The 16,501-nt window shown below is 35.7% G+C and overlaps 1 pseudogene; it reads left to right on the forward strand.

Annotated features, from left to right (window-relative positions):
• The first annotated feature begins 6,290 nt into the window (after positions 1–6,290).
• LOC101115481 (olfactory receptor 51A7-like) lies at positions 6,291–7,196 on the forward strand (annotated as a pseudogene).
• Positions 7,197–16,501: the final 9,305 nt, after the last annotated feature.

A 16,501-nucleotide genomic window follows, 5' to 3' on the forward strand; every position in this document is an offset into this window, starting at 1 on the left:
TGAGAGAGTTAAGCTAACTTAACATGGTTAAATTTATCTTTAAGTGGTCATTGTTAATTTATTACTTATGCTTTCAAATGTAAAAAGTCAGATGAGAATTGAGAACACAAATAACGCAACTGACAAGTAGAACTGGGTGTTTCCATGGCATGCAAAACAAGATAATAAAGCTACTACCAAAAGAAAGAAATTTCAAGCAAAATGTCTCTAAGGGTAGTTATATAGACTATCTAAGTGCAGTAATGTTATATATGATATACAAAAATAATTAGCGTAGTTTTTACCATGGAGACAACATTGATACATGACATAATAATCATGGGAAATGATATACATAATATACAGAGAAAATACCAAATGAAGAGACTAAGTGAATCTAGAGTAAGCCTAGCTAACTGCATTTTTATAAACCTCCATAAGGAATTCTTATGTACATCCCAGGTTGAAAACTGCCCTTGAAGACGCTGGATGAAAATTAAAGCCTCAGGGCCTTCTGAATTTCTAGAAGACATATAACTTCACAAGATTAAATTCTAGTGGAGGAGACAGACACTTAAAGACATGCATACACTTATATTTTCTTTTTTAAAATTTTTACTGAAGATAGTTGATATACAATGTTGTGTTACTCTCTGCTGCACCACAAAGTGGTTCCGTTATAAACATGTATATTCTTTTTCATATTCTTTTCCATTATGGTTTATCACAGGATAGTCAATGTAGTTCCCTGTGCTATACAGTAGGACTGTCTAGTTTATCCATTGGATATATATAATATGTGGCATTTGCTAACCCCAAATTCACAATCCTTCCTTCCCCCACCACCTCCTCTCCCTCTTGGCAATCACAAGTCTGTTCTCTATGTCTGTGAGTCTATTTCAAGCCCATTTGTGTCATATTTTAGATTCTGCATACAAGTGATATGTTATTTGTCTTTCTCTTTCTGACCTACTTCACTTAGAAGGCACGGTTATCATACCCTTTGAAACTGCTCTAAAAGATTATTCACATGATGCTGTCAATCAAAGTAAAGAGGAACATTAATTCTGCCAGAGGGATCTGAGGAGGCTTAGGAGATGTTTTCCTCAATGAATTAATTCTTCCTACAGGAGGCTGGATGACTCTCCTTGGTTCCAGTCCCATTGAGATTCACCTACAGGGAGTTTTCTTTTTCTCTGAGTGTGGCCTGCTGATCTGCAATCCCCAAAGTATTCTTGGTCAGTAAGAAAGCACCAAGGAGGCTGTCTTTTCACCTTGCTTATAGTTTCCTTTGTTGTGCAGAAGCTTTTAATTTTAATTAGATCCCATTTGTTTATTTTTGCTTTTATTTCCAGTATTCTGGGAGGTGGATCATAGAGGATCCTGCTGTGATTTATGTCTTAGAGTGTTTTGCCTATGTCCTCCTCTAGGAGTTTTATAGTTTCTGGTCTTACGTTTAGATCTTTAATCCATTTTGAGTTTATTTTTGTGTATGGTGTTAGAAAGTGTTCTAGTTTCATTCTTTTACAAGTGGTTGACCAGTTTTCCCAGCACCACTTGTTAAAGAGATTGTCTTCAATCCATTGTATATTCTTGCCTCCTTTGTCGAACATAAGGTGTAAGAAGACATACAGATGGCTAACAAACACATGAAAAGATGCTCAACATCACTCATTATCAGAGAAATGCAGATCAAAACCACAATGAGGTACCATTTCACACCAGTCAGAATGGCAGCGATCCAAAAATCTACCAGCAGTAAATGCTGGAGAGGGTGTGGAGAAAAGGGAACCCTCTTACACTGTTGGTGGGGATGCAAACTAGTACAGCCACTATGGAGAACAGTGTGGAGATTCCTTAAAAAATTACAAATAGAACTGCCTTATGACCCAGCAATCCCAATGTTGGGCATACACACCAAGGAAACCAGAATTGAAAGAGACACCTGTACCCCAATGTTTATTGCAGCACTGTTGATAATAGCCAGGACATGGAAACAACCTAGATGTCCATCAGCAGACGAATGGATAAGAAAGCTGTGGTACATATACACAATGAAGTATTACTCAGCCATTAAAAAGAATACATTTGAATCAATTCTAATGAGGTGGATGAAACTGGAGCCTATTATACAGAGTGAAGTAAGCCAGAAAGAAAAACACCAATAGAGTATACTAACACATATATATGGAATTCAGAAAGATGGTAATGATAACCCTGTATGTGAGACAGCAAAAGAGACACAGATGTATAGAATGGACTTTTGGACTCTGTGGGAAAGGGAGAGGGTAGGATGATTTGGGAGAATGGCATTGAAACATGTATACTATCATGTAAGAAATGAATAACCAGTCTATGTTCAATACAGGATACAGGATGCTTGGGGCTGGTGCACAGGGATGATCTAGAGAGATGATATGGGGTGGGAGGGGGGTTCAGGATTGGGAACTCATGTACACCCATGGCTGATTCATGTCAATGTATGGCAAAACCAATACAGTATTGCAAAGCAAAATAAAGTAAAAATGAAAATTAAAAAAAAAAGAAAGCACCAGGGAGGCAGGACTAGATTCTGCAGCTCTGGATAAATGGTTCTGACTACAAAGCAGTGAAATTCTGGTGATTGCTTGCCACCTCCATTTCCCCTTTATGTGGACATGTGGGTCCAAAGACTTAACAACTTACTGTAAGTTCTCTGATGTTCATAGCTATCACATGCCTTTGTACTATCTCAAGCAAAATAATTTACATAGTATTTGACTGATTATAGTCACTAAGTGATTAGAAATGAATGGCATTACCCTGATCTTCTGAGAAATCCAACAATTCTGTAAATGCACAGTAGAAGGCCAGAGTTAAACAAATCTAGGCCAGAATCACTGAGTGAACACAGAAAGAAACTCAAAGCCAGGTACTCAGACTTGACTCTTGGGTGACATGTTTTTTAATGGTAGTTATCAACTTACACATTACTATGCATTGTTTCTGGATGCAGATATATGAGACCACTGAGTTTGCAGTGAACATCAGTGAGAAGGCAAGAGTGACTACTAGGAGATTTTTTTTTTTTTTTTGCCATTGTTATTGTTCAGTCACTAAGTCATCTCAGACTCTTTGCAACCTCATGAACTGCAGCATGCCAGGCTCCTCTGTCCATCACTATCTCCCGGAGTTTGCTAAGTTCATGTCCGCTGAGTGGATGATGCTATCAAAACACCTCATTTTCTGCCACCCTCTTCTCCTTTTGCCTTCAACCTTTCCCAGCATCAGGGTCTTTTCCAGTGAGTCAGCTCTTTGCATCAAGTTGCCAAAGAATTGGAGCTTCAGCTTCAGCATCAGTCTTTCCAATGAATATTCAAGGTTGATTTTTAGAATTGACTGATTTGATCTCCTTGCAGTCCAAGGGATTCTCAAGAGTCTTTTCCAGCACCGCAATTTGAAAGCATCAGTTCTTTAGCACTCAGTCTTCTTTACGGTCCAACTCTCATATCCATACATGACTACTGGAAAAATCATAGCTTTGATTATATGAACCATTTCCTTCAAAGTGATGTCTCTGCTTTTATATGCTGTGTAGATTTGCCATAGCTTTCCTTCCAAGGAGCAAGCATCTTTTAATTTTGTGGCTACAGTCACCATCTGCAGTGTTTTAGGAGCTCAAGAAAATAAAACCTGTCACTGCTTCCAGTTTATTTTGAATGGCAGGTGTACAGAAGTCTCAGAAAAGGATGGCAAAGGACATCATAACTAACCAAGCATTTGAACAAAGAAAAGTCAAGGCAAAGGAGAGCATTTTTACTGTTTGCAAAAGGAAGAGACTTGAAAAAGCATAGTATTGCAGAAATTAAAAGGTAGCTGGAACATAATCAGGGGAGTTGAACACAGAGAGGGAGGAGGATGGTAATTAATGTCCTTTTGTGGCCAGAATTACACTGTGATCACTATTATGAATGATTAATTTCATACTTTATCTGCTTATGTTCACTACACGATAAAAATATTCACATTATGTATTTTCCTACTGGAATTCAACAATTCATTTTAGGAAAGTAACATTTCTCTTGATCTAGAATGGTAATGCCCTTACCATATCGTAAGGACTATTCTATAGTTTGAATATGAATTTTAAGTTTCCATTTGTGACCCCCTAAACAATGGGCTTTCCTGGTGGCTCAGACGGTTAAGCATCTGCCTGCAACGCAGGAGACCCGGGTTTGATTTCTGGATCAGGAAGATCCCCTGGAGAAGGAAATGGCAATCCACTCCAGCACTCTTGCCTGGAAAATCCCATGGACGGAGAAGCCTGATAGGCTACAGTCCATGGGGTCGCAAAGACTCGGACATGACTGAGTGACTTCACTTTCACTTTCTCTTAACAGTGATTATGGAACACATTTTATTTAGCACTTTGACAGTAAATACAATCAAACAAATATAGAATATTAACTGTGGTGCTGCTATAACTTTAAATTATTTTTATGTAGCTGATTCATAAAATCAATGGAGGCATGAAACTCTTTGACTAGTCTTGTCACAGAGTAGCTTCGGGCTTTTCAGGTTTTGTAGGTGTTTGAAGCTCCTTATTTCTCTTTGGGGTAGCTGTTCAGTCTTCATTGATTTCCCTGCTGAGTGTTTTCAGTGCTGCCCTCCTGTGACCTGTGCTTCTCTTTCAGTCCTCCTCTCATATCCTCATTGCTTGGACAGGATCTCTTTTAAAATGACCCCAAGTTGGCACTCCTACATTTTACTCCACATTTGGTACCTAAATCCATGTGCCTTTTAGCCTAAAGAGGCTAGCGAGCCATTTCAGTTATCCTCAAAATTTCCTGGGTAGCAGACAAATGTATGCTGTATTCAGCTATTCAAAAGCTGCATCAAGTGTTCCGAGTAGGTTTTCTTGGTAAGAGGAAAAAAAAAAATGTCCATATTTTAGTATGTTATATAAGAGAAACATTAAGGTAAGTATTTGGGATGTAGTTTCATTATATTAACAGCTCCATTGAGATACTGTTGTTGTATCATAACATTCAAAAACTGTTAAAATGATTTCCAAAGTTGGTGAACCATTTTAAAATCCTTCTAGAAATGTAGGAGAGTTCGACTTTCTGAGGGGATTCATGGGTTAGGCAGTGAAGAAACTGCTTGCAATGTGGGAGACCTGGGTTTGATCCCTGGGTCGGGAAGAGCTCCTGGAGATGAGAATGGCAACCTACACCAGCATTCTTGCTTGGAGAACTCTATGGACAGAGGAGCCTGGCAGGCTATAGTCCACGGGGTTGCAAAGAGTCAGACATGACTAAGCAGCCAACAACACTTTTAACTTTCTCCACATTCTTGTCAGCAGTTAAAATTGTCTTTTTTATTTTAGTTCATCTGTGTACATGAATCGCTATCTGATTTGATTTTGACTTGCATTTTCCTAATGACTAATGATGTTAAAGGATCTTCTTATCTTCATTGTAGAGTTGTAATAGTCATTCATATATTTTGTATACAAGTCCAGATATATTATTTGCAAACATTTTTATTCTGTGGGTTGTTTTTCTCACTTTCTTGTTGATGTCATTTGAATATTTCTTAATGTTGATGAATTGTTTTCTACATATGTGCATATTTATGTAATGAATTTCATATTTAGCTTTCTGTTTGTGCCTTTGATGTCATATACATTGTTTAATCCCAGGTCACAAAAATTCATTATCTATGTTTCCTTCTAATACCTTTAATGCTTTAGCTCTTGAACTTATGCCTATGATATATTTTAAGAGAATTTTTGTATAGGGTGTGAAATAGGGGTCTAATGTCATTATTTGGGGTATGGATATCCAGTTGTCCTAGCCCTATTTTTTTTTAAAGAATACTGTTTCTTAAAGTTAAATATTCTTCAGCAACCGCAAATGCAATGCAATTGTGGTAAGTCATGCCCTCTATGATCCTATATTTATCCATACATTGTTCCAGCTAAAGGCCATCATTATCTAAAAAACAATGATATAGGAAATAGACCTTGTGAAATTTACTGCTTCTTTTATGTATGCTAAATCTAAGGGGGAAAAAGATTATAGCTAACTGTTGGTGGTTACTTGTTTATATTTCTCTTGATATCCTACTTATATGTATGTGTCCTGATACTATTTCTATTTACATATTATGAAATATTATCTTCATACTGTAAATTACAGGAAAATAGCTGAAGTCCCAAGATTTGTACCAAACAGTTGACTGAAGCATGTACATTTGAACTAATCTATTTCTTCCATTGCAGGAAGGCCTTTGCAAGATCCACATTGTGATTCCTTTATACTCCTGCAATGTCTATCTTTAACATTTCTGAAGGGGAAATCTCCGCCTTCTTCCTGATTGGGATCCCTGGGATGGAGCATGTGCACATTTGGGTCTCTGTCCCCATCTGCCTTATACACCTTGTTGCTATCCTGGGGAGCTGTACCATCCTCTTTCTAATAAAAACAGAGACCTCTCTGCATGAGCCCATGTATTATTTCCTCTCCTTGTTGGCCTTCTCTGATTTAGGATTATCCGTCTCCTCTCCTCCTACCATGCTGAGAATCTTCTTGTTCAATGCCACTGGAACTTCCCCTGATGCCTGTTTTGCCCAAGAGTTTTTCATTCATAGATTCTCAGCTATGGAGTCATCAGTTCTTTTTATTATGTCCATAGATCACCTTATGGCCATCCACAACCCTCTAAGATATTTCTCAATTCTGACCAGTGCCAGAGTCATTAAAGTTGGCCTTGTATTCACAGCATTATGCTTCTGTTTGTCGTTGTTTCCCCCTTTATTGTAAAGAGGCTGAAATTCATAAGAAAAGCCTTCTATCCCACTCCTACTGTGTCCACCAGGGTGTTATGAAACTGACCTGTACTGAGAACAGGGTCAATATCACCTCAGATTGTTTATGGCTCTTACTTCTTTATTATATTTGTTGTGCATTTCTGCATCTTACATGCTAATCCTAAAAGATGTTCTGAGCATCACCTCACACAAAGGCAGTCTCAAGGTCCTCAACACTTGCATCTCCCACATCTGTGCTGTGCTTGTCTTCTAGGTGCCTACTGTCACCTTGGCTGCCCTTCACCACTTTGCCAAAAATGCTTCTCCAGTTATTAGGGTCACCATAGCTGGTATCTTCCTTCTGGTTCCCCCTCTAATGAATCCCTTCATGTACTCTGTAAAAAGTCAGCAGATTAGAAATTGAATCCTGGTAAAATTATGTGAAACAAAGTTGATGGGCAATTACAGCTGCAGTGGAAGCTCCCCTACTTGGCAATTCCTGAGCAGCTGTAGAAATCTGAAGATGGTAATGAAAGAATAGAAACTGAATACAAGGATACACGGTACATACTTAGTGGGCCCATCAAATATCAAGCTGTTTCTTTAAGCATTAACAATCTAGATTAGATGTTTTAGGAGTTAGGTTTGGAATTATAATCTTTTTATAGCTAAGTTTTCCACCTCTTCTCTGGTTTTTATCTCTACAGGCATCCAACTGTATATCAACCTTAACCACAGCAACATAGTCTCAATTAAGACTAAATAGGTTTTTAAAGTATTATTCTAAACAAAAAGGCAAAAACAGTAAAATAATATGTTCCTTTGCAGAATAAAAAAGAAGCCAATTATGGCTCTAATGAACTCAGGCATGGTTAGCAGTATCTGAAGTGTGCTATGAGATTAACTACATATCCCCACACAAACAAAACATCTCTTACTTGTATGTGTATGCATGCTAGTCATTAGCAATTCAAATAAACTATTAAAAATTCCCCTTTCCTAAAGTACTATGAAATGCGTTTGGAGATAAAAGGCTTATATACATAAAATAATTTAAATGAAATGCAAAAAATTAATAGATAAGCAAATATTTATTTATATTTTCAACTGTTTGCAATAGGAGCCTGGTAGGCTGCAGTCCATGGGGTCACTAGGAGTCGGACACGACTGAACGACTTCACTTTCACTTTTCACTTTCATGCATTGGAGAGGGAAATGACAACCCACTCCAGTGTCCTTGCCTAGAGAATCCCAGGGATGGGGGCGCCTGGTGGGCTGCCATCTCTGGGGTCACACAGAGTTGGACACGACTGAAGTGACTTAGCAGCAGCAGCAGCATAAATTATCTCCTTTAAATGTACATTGGGTTATGTACTCTTTATCCAAGTATGTGCAATGCTATTTGTTATTTTTAAGCAGTATTATTTTTTAATTGTATCCTAAATCAGCTAAATCAATGTGCAAGTGACTTAAGAAGCAGATTTTAATCTTTGTCTTGGTCAGTACCCATTACATACCAGTTATTTGTTGGATTTAAAAACCTCATTATTTTAATCAGTTTTAAAGACATGAATAAAATACATAATTGTAAAGCCAAAGAATCAAGTAAACTATGTCTGAGAAATCCCATTAATGTAGAGCTCGCTTGTTCTACAAATCAATTTCTTGGGGCATAAAAGAAAATAAAAGCAAGTGAAAGTAGCACTTGGACATTATTTTAAAATGAAATAATACCATGTATATATAGGATCTAATCAGATCCTCACTGAAAGTTCCTAAATGAATTTAAATCTGCTTGTAATCAGAACTAATATCATTAATTCACACTGAAAAAAAAGCCTGCTTTAGTAAATGAGACATATACTCTATTGCAAGTGACAACAAATACAATCTTATCTTAATAAAATTTTCTTTAGGTAAGGTATTACAATGGCTCACAGATGTGAAATTTGTAGGAACCTGGGGAGCCTTAGCATAACTAAGTGCGGGAAAAGGCCATCAGCATCATTAAACTCTCATTCTCTTCTTCCTGTCTTCCTACTTCTATCAGTGTTCTGTATGGAGCTAACCCACACGGTGTGCTAAGTAGACAAAAATTGGATAAATAGGCAATAGGGACACTTTTTACTCCTTGTTTAACTGGGCTTTCCTGATAGCTGAGCTAATAAAGAATCTGCCTATAGTGCAGGAGACCCTGGTTAGATTCTGGGTTGGGAAGATCTGCTGGAGAAGGGATAGGCTACTCACTCCAGTATTCTTGGGCTTCCTGTGTGGCTCAGCTGGTAAAGAATCTGCCAGCAATGTGGGAGACCAGGATTCAATCCCTGGGTTGGGAAGATCCCCTGGTGAAGGGAAAGGCTACCCACTCCAGTATTCTGGCCTGGATAATTCCATGGACTTTATAGTCTATGGGGTCACAGAGAGTCAGACCCAACTGAGTGACTTTCACTTCACTTAACAGAGGAAAGAGAACTTTCACTATCAGCTCCATTTAGAGATCTAGGGAAAATACTGAATGTAACTTTGTTAATATCCTGAAGCAGAACTGATCACTATACCCATATAGTGAATATAAATTTAATGTGATTTGGAAAATTGGCCATGTACAAATCTCTATCCCCCATTTCAATCATTGTGATTTAGCATATAAAGTAAGTTTATATATAAGTAATATATAAAATGAAACAAGTGAATGAGTCTCTCAGTCATGTCCAACTCAGACTGTATAGTCCATGGAATTCTCCAGGCCAGAATACTGGAGTGGGTAGCCTTTCCCTTCTCCAGGGGATCTTCCCATCCCAGGGACTGAACCCAGGTCTCCCACATTGCAGGAGGATTGTTTACCAGTGCTCAGAGGTTAAAGTGTCTGCCTCCAATGCGGGAGACCCGGGTTCAATCCCTGGGTTGGAAAGATCGCCTGGAGAAGGAAATGGTAACCCACTCCAGCATTTTTGCCTGAAGAATCCCATGGACGGAGAAGCTGGTAGGCTACAGTCCACGGGGTCGCAAAGAGTCGGACATGACTGAGCGACTTCACCTTCACCTTCAATATACAAAATAAGGAAATTCTATTTCCAGAAAAGTTGGTGAAATGTTAGATAGGAATAAACCAGACAAAAATAAATAAATTAAAATAGACCAAGAAAACCCAATAATTGTCTACTAAAACTGCCAAATATGGCAGACTGATACCAGTGAGAAATAATGTCAAGACCTTTACTTAAGGAAAATGATTAGTAAAAGATACATAGGAAATTAAATCATGCAGTAGCCTGTAGGGATTTTATTTTAGGTCTTAGAAAACGCAGCCATCATTAAGCCACTGATTACAAACCAATGTATTAGTAATAATTTTTGAATCATTATGGAAATAAAGTCATTTTCAGGCTATGCTTAAATATAGAGACAGGCACCCAAGTATATGTCATCTTAACTCATGGCACATATACAGGAGCTACTGAAAGCCCTCTTCTCAATCTTGGCAAGGCACAAGAATCACATGGGAAGCTTTTAAAAGCTGGATCATAGTATAACATCACAGGCCAATTAAAGCAGAATGCAAAATTGTTTTTAAGCATTTCTCCTATTGATGAATATTAAAGTTATATCCAAATTGTGGCTATAAAGTTTTAGTAAGGATCCTTTAATAATTTCTTTAGAAATGCGGTTTTTACACCACTGAGTTGTATATTTATTTAGCTATGGTAGATAATGCCAAACTCTTTGTTGTCAAATAATTTGTATCAAATTATACTGTCACCAGTAAAGTATTAGAGTGTCAGTTGTTTCATATTTTTACCAAAATTTGTGATTCTCAATTCTTTTAATGTTAGTTATTCTAGTATGTATATCATAGTATCTCATTTAATATTAATTTGCATTTTTCTAAATGCAAATTGGAAGTGCCAGTTCAAGTACACTGCCTATTTTTAATGCTCTTTTCCTTATTCATCTGCAGGAATTCTTTATATATTCTTGTCAGATATATGTAATGAGAGTATTTATCCCAGTGGATGGTTTGCCTTTCAGTCTTATAAAAATGTCTTTCAGTGAATAGTTCGTTATTTTAATTAAATGCAAATGATCAATTATTTTTGCTTCAGGATTAATCTTTCTGTGTATTTGGTTTTATCAGGCTCATGAAAATATTATAATTTTTTCTTCTATAATCTTTTTCTTTTTGTATTTAGTACTTAGGTCTATTATCTAACTTAAATTAGTTTTTGATAAAGTTTAAGACTTTTTCTCACTATTTGTCTATACATTATTCGATTTCTTGAATTGAACCTTCCTTTCCCTTTTGAATTATGTCACTGTCATAAATCAAGTGATATTAAATGCATGTGTCAGTATCTGAAATGTTTTATTCCATTACTTTGTCTAATTCTCATATTAATACCCCACTGCTTAATAAATGGAGCTTAAGAGTCATGAAATGTAATGCTTAATTCATCCAACTTTTTTTTTTCATATCCTGGCTTATTTTACATATCCTGGCTCTTTGTGATCTTATATAAAATTTGCAATCAACTTGTCAGTTTTCCCAATAAAATCTACTAGAATTGGATTAGAATTTTACTAAATCAACATGTCATTTTGGGAAGAACTGTCATCTTAACATCACAAAGTTTTCCAAAAAATAAGATATATCTATTAATTAGATCTTCTAGAAATTATTTGCATTATTTTGGCTTTCAGTTTAAAATCTTGAAACTATTTTATTACATTTATTTTTATATATTTGATATTTTGAAGTCTATTGTACATGACTTTTTAAATTTTAATTTCAGATTTTTTCAACTATGCAGAATTTCAGCTTTGTATATGGTTTTTATATCAGGCAATCTTTTCTAATTTCACTTATGTTTAATGTTTATATATGTTATGTTTACCATTTAACCATTTGCTAACACAGATATTTTTGCTTTATCCTTTAAAACTGTTATACTTTCATTTCTTTTTTGGACATTTCATATAATTTTGGACAAAAATACTGAGAACCATCTTTGACTTTTCCTTACATCTGTGGGTAAATGTTCAACATTTTTTTTTTCATTAAAATAATGTCAGTTTTTTGTATTTTTAAATTGTTTAAATAATTTTATCTATGTATTTATTGACTGTACTGGGTCTTCACTACTGTGTGGTCTCTTCTCTAGTTGTGGAGAGCGTGGGCTCTCTCTAGTTGCAGTGCATGGGCTTCTCATTGCAGTGGCTTCTCTTGTTGCTGAGCACAGGTTCCAGGGGACATGGGCTTCAGTAGTTGTGATTCCTGGGCTCTAGATCACGGGTTCAATAGTTGTGGCTTGCAGGCTTAGTTGCTCTGTGGCATGTGGGATCTTCTTGGACCAGGGATTGAACTTGTATCTCCTGCATTGGCGTGTGGATTCTTTATCACTGAGCTACCTGGGAAGCCCAGCTTTTCTATTTTTATATATGTCTCTTTCAAATTAAAGTACTACTCTTCTGCTTCTAATTTACTCAGAGTTTTGTAATTAAAAATATTTTAATTTTATTTAATGAGATAATCATTTGGTTTTTATCCCTTTGTCTATTAGAATAAGGCACATTCATAATTTCTTTGAAGTATAATTTCTTGGGATAACCTGTATTTTACCATGACATATTATCTTTTTTATGGGTCACTATATACTATTTACTGTTTGTTAAATGTATGGATCTATGTTCATAACCATATTAGCCACTAATTACTTTTTCTTACATTTGTCTTGTATAGATGTCACTCATGAAGCCAATTAGAAATTGGTGTATTTTCTGAAAGAGCATGTACAATATTGATATTATTTCTTTCTTAAAGGTATGCAGTGAATTCATATGAAACCCTCTTGACTTTAAGTTTTCTTTGAAAACTTTTTGTTTAAAAAAGTATTAAAAATTTTTGACAGATATGAAACAATCCAGATTTTCTCTTTCTTGTTTGAGTTCTGGACACTAATGTTTTTCAAAGGCATTTTCCATTTAAGTTAACTTATGTATAGTAAAAAGAGTTGTTTATTATATTCATTATATTTATTTAACTTTATATCTGTTAGATCTATATATTATGTTCCTATTTTCATTATTAATATGCACTTTGTTTTCTCTCTTGATCAATTTTCCTAAGTTTTAAAATGGATTTTCTTTATTAAACTTTTCAAATTACAAAATTTCTGCTTTGTTGACTTTTTCTATTTTATGATAGATTTCCATTTCATTGACTTTTGACCTTACCTTCTTTTCTCCTTTGGATTTAACATATATTTCTTTTAATATCTTCTTGGAATGGATGTTATATTTTTGTTTCCAACCTATTCTTCTTTCCTAATAAATGAACTTCACCTGTATTTTACCATAGAGGTACTGCTTAAGCTGCATCCCATCTATTTGATATGCATGTCTTTATTAACATTTAGTACATAGGACCAAGAAAAACTTCAACTAGACTATAATGTTTTGTTTTATTACAAGAAAATAACATCAGAGTCGTATCACAAAACATTTATGATATACTTCATAATGCATATTTATTATAATATAGTTATGTTTTAAATATACTTTATATACATGTAAAACTTTGTAATAGTATGTAAATTAAACATGCAAAAATAGCTGTCAGTTTATAAAATAAAAATTCATATGAATAGATGTTACATTTACCAAAATCTGTGCTTTTACTCTATGACAGACATAGCTATTAATAAATGGAAACCATACTAAAGATAAAAAAGATAAAAATGCAGTCCCCTCATTCATTCAAGAAACATTTACAAGCTACCACAAGCCATTCAATGTGCTATTGACTGGACATATCAAATAAAAAGGACAAACGCCCTAAGTGCCCCGTTGTAGGTTAATTGCATCATCATCAGGACTTCCCTGGTGGCTCAGATGGTAAAGCGTCTGTCTACAATACAGGAGACCTGGGTTCGATCCCTGGGTCAGGAAGATTCCCTGGAGAAGGAAATGGCAACCCACTCCAGTACTCTTGCCTAGAAAATCCCATGGATGGAGGAGCCTGGTGTCCATGGGGTTGCAAAGAGCCACACATGACTGAGCGACTTAACTTGGGACAAATGGGATCAGTCTCCAAAGCTGGACAAAAAGTAAATAAATGCATACAACCATCATCACAATTATTATACACACACACACACATATGCACACACTAATAACAAGGAACCAAAATTAATCCTTCTATCTCTTTTATAAGAAGGACCCAGAGAACATTCAGAGATAAAGAAAGAGTGGAAGTCAGAAAATTCTTGACTATCTAGCCAAGAGGATTTCTTTTGAGGGGATGAAAACAATAGGACATTGGTAAAATAAAATTATTATGATAAAATTTAGAAAGAACTTATTCCAGAAAATTATGGTTATATTTTGTTGTGCTTCCTCTTTTTGGTCAATTCAATATTTGCTCTTATCCAAAAGCTATGTATTAATGGAAGCGAGTATAATTTCAAGAGCATTTTCCTTAAGATCCTCAAACTACCATTTTGTTTCCTTGCAAAAGTACAACAAAGATAACATCACATGTTATATGTTAGTCCCCAAAATTAACTAGTAGGCAATTTAGGATGCTGAAAATAGTATGAAATTCCAGACAACCATTCAATCCCTAACTTCTTACATATTGACCATTCCAATTGCTTAATATATGTTTAGTTATCAGGAATCAGACCTCAGCTCCTACCTTACCTCTAATGTACAACCCTGATATGACCTTGGACAGACTACTTGAACTCCTTGAGAAATATTTTCTTGATCAATAAAATAAAGGTAATATTTATCATTGTTCAAAAGATTCAAAATCATTATCCAACAATGAATGAAACTCAATAAATGGAACAATTTAGATTCTTAATTTAAATTTTGGCTAATACTAAGTGCAAAATGTGGGAGAGAAGAGTTTAAAGGGCTCAGATTTTGAACTTGTGACATATTAAGTATAAAAGATTAATATGCCCTACATAAAGGACAAATTTGGAAAGGGAGAGATTACATCTAATTTAAATAAGTTGATTTTAAGGGATATTTAGTTAACAGTGTTCAGGAACATTTAGAATCATGGATCTAGAGTTCAAGAGTAAAGGCTAGGCTAAAATATATGTCATAGGATGTTTGTTTCACATCACTTCCATGAATGCTAAGGTTCATCTCATAGCATCTCTGCTTTGACATTGTCCATGGCAGAGAAGCAATATCTGAGTCGAACACCCAACAGAAATATCAGGAGACTTTATTTAAGATTTACCATACCTCTATCATGCTCAGTTATAAAGGACCTACCAACTGAAATAAACCCTAGCTCAAAGTCTAGACGGAGAAGTCAATGGCAACCCACTCCAGTACTCTTGCCTGAAAAATCCCATGGGCGGAGGAGCCTGGTAGGCTGCAGTCCATGGGGTCATTAAGAGTTGGACACGACTGAGCGACTTCACTTTCACTTTTCACTTTTATTTACTGGAGAAGGAAATGGCAACCCACTCCAGTGTTCTTGCCTGGAGAATCCCAGGGATGGGGGAGCCTGGTGGGCTGCCGTCTATGGGGTCACACAGAGTAGGACACGACTGAAGCGACTTCACAGCAGCAGCAGCAGCAAAGTCTAGATCCTCATTTACTTCCTTTACTGTTAACCATCTCTGTGGATTTACTACGTCTGTACATGATTATTTTTAGTCTCAGAATAGATCCAGCTTAGCCGAAATCCCCAGAGAACTCAGTGCCTCTAGAGGAGGTGACTTGGAAAGAAGAGGCAAATCCTCATGTATAAGAAGGAGACTTTGGTAAGAGACAAATGGCTTCTGAGATTTTATGCTAGAATCCTTCAGCTGCTCTCAAGAGTCCTCTGCAAAATATCACATTCTCTGGTAAACTCTCAGATTATCTTTATCTACTTTGTGTTCACTTTACTTCTCTTCTTTGGAAATCAACCATTTAGAACTTCATATAGAGCAGAATACATCTCCAAATGTCATATATCTAGGAAAATCATTCATTTCAGAAACTATGTAAATGATCTATTCACTTTTTAAGATATCAGTCTTCAACAGAATTCAAATTCTCCTAAATCATGATACTGAGCTCTTCAGATTGTTGTTCTCCTGTGAACATGATACAATTGATCACACATTCCAGGCCAGGAGAAAATAAGATGTAATTTGTCAGTAATCTGTAGTAACTGCTCTTTCAAATATATAAATGATTTGAAAACCATGGGGTTTTTTAAAAGGGCATTTAACAAACAATCTTCAGATAGCAAGGGATGGAACTAACGGTAGTTTGGTTTTGAGAAGACCATATTTCTTTGGGAGTTCCAAGAAGTACATAGAAATTAAGTTGTGAGACTCCTTTGCCTTCATGAAATCACATATTCTGCCCAACATCTCATCTAGAATGTGAAAGAAAGAAATTGTAGAGGCTTCTAGATTAATTGACTAAGGTTTACTAATATTTCACATGAAAAAAAGAAACCAAGTTTTCATATGAATGAAAAATATATTTCTAGTGTCTCTATTTAGGAAAAACTTACCCAGAAGTAATTTTGTTAATCTGTGATACAGGTAGATTCTATTCTAAAGTGGACACTGCGTCTCACAATATGATAGTCACATAAATGCTTTGTTCAATCAAAAGATAGCTAAATAGTCAGAACTTAAGAGTTGCGTTTTTTCAACTAAATTTCCAGATATTCATTTTTTTTTTTGACTCAAGACTCTATGTATCATT

The sequence above is a fragment of the Ovis aries genome, chromosome 15 (genome assembly GCF_016772045.2).
Source record: "Ovis aries strain OAR_USU_Benz2616 breed Rambouillet chromosome 15, ARS-UI_Ramb_v3.0, whole genome shotgun sequence".
Taxonomy (NCBI): Eukaryota; Metazoa; Chordata; class Mammalia; order Artiodactyla; family Bovidae; genus Ovis; species Ovis aries.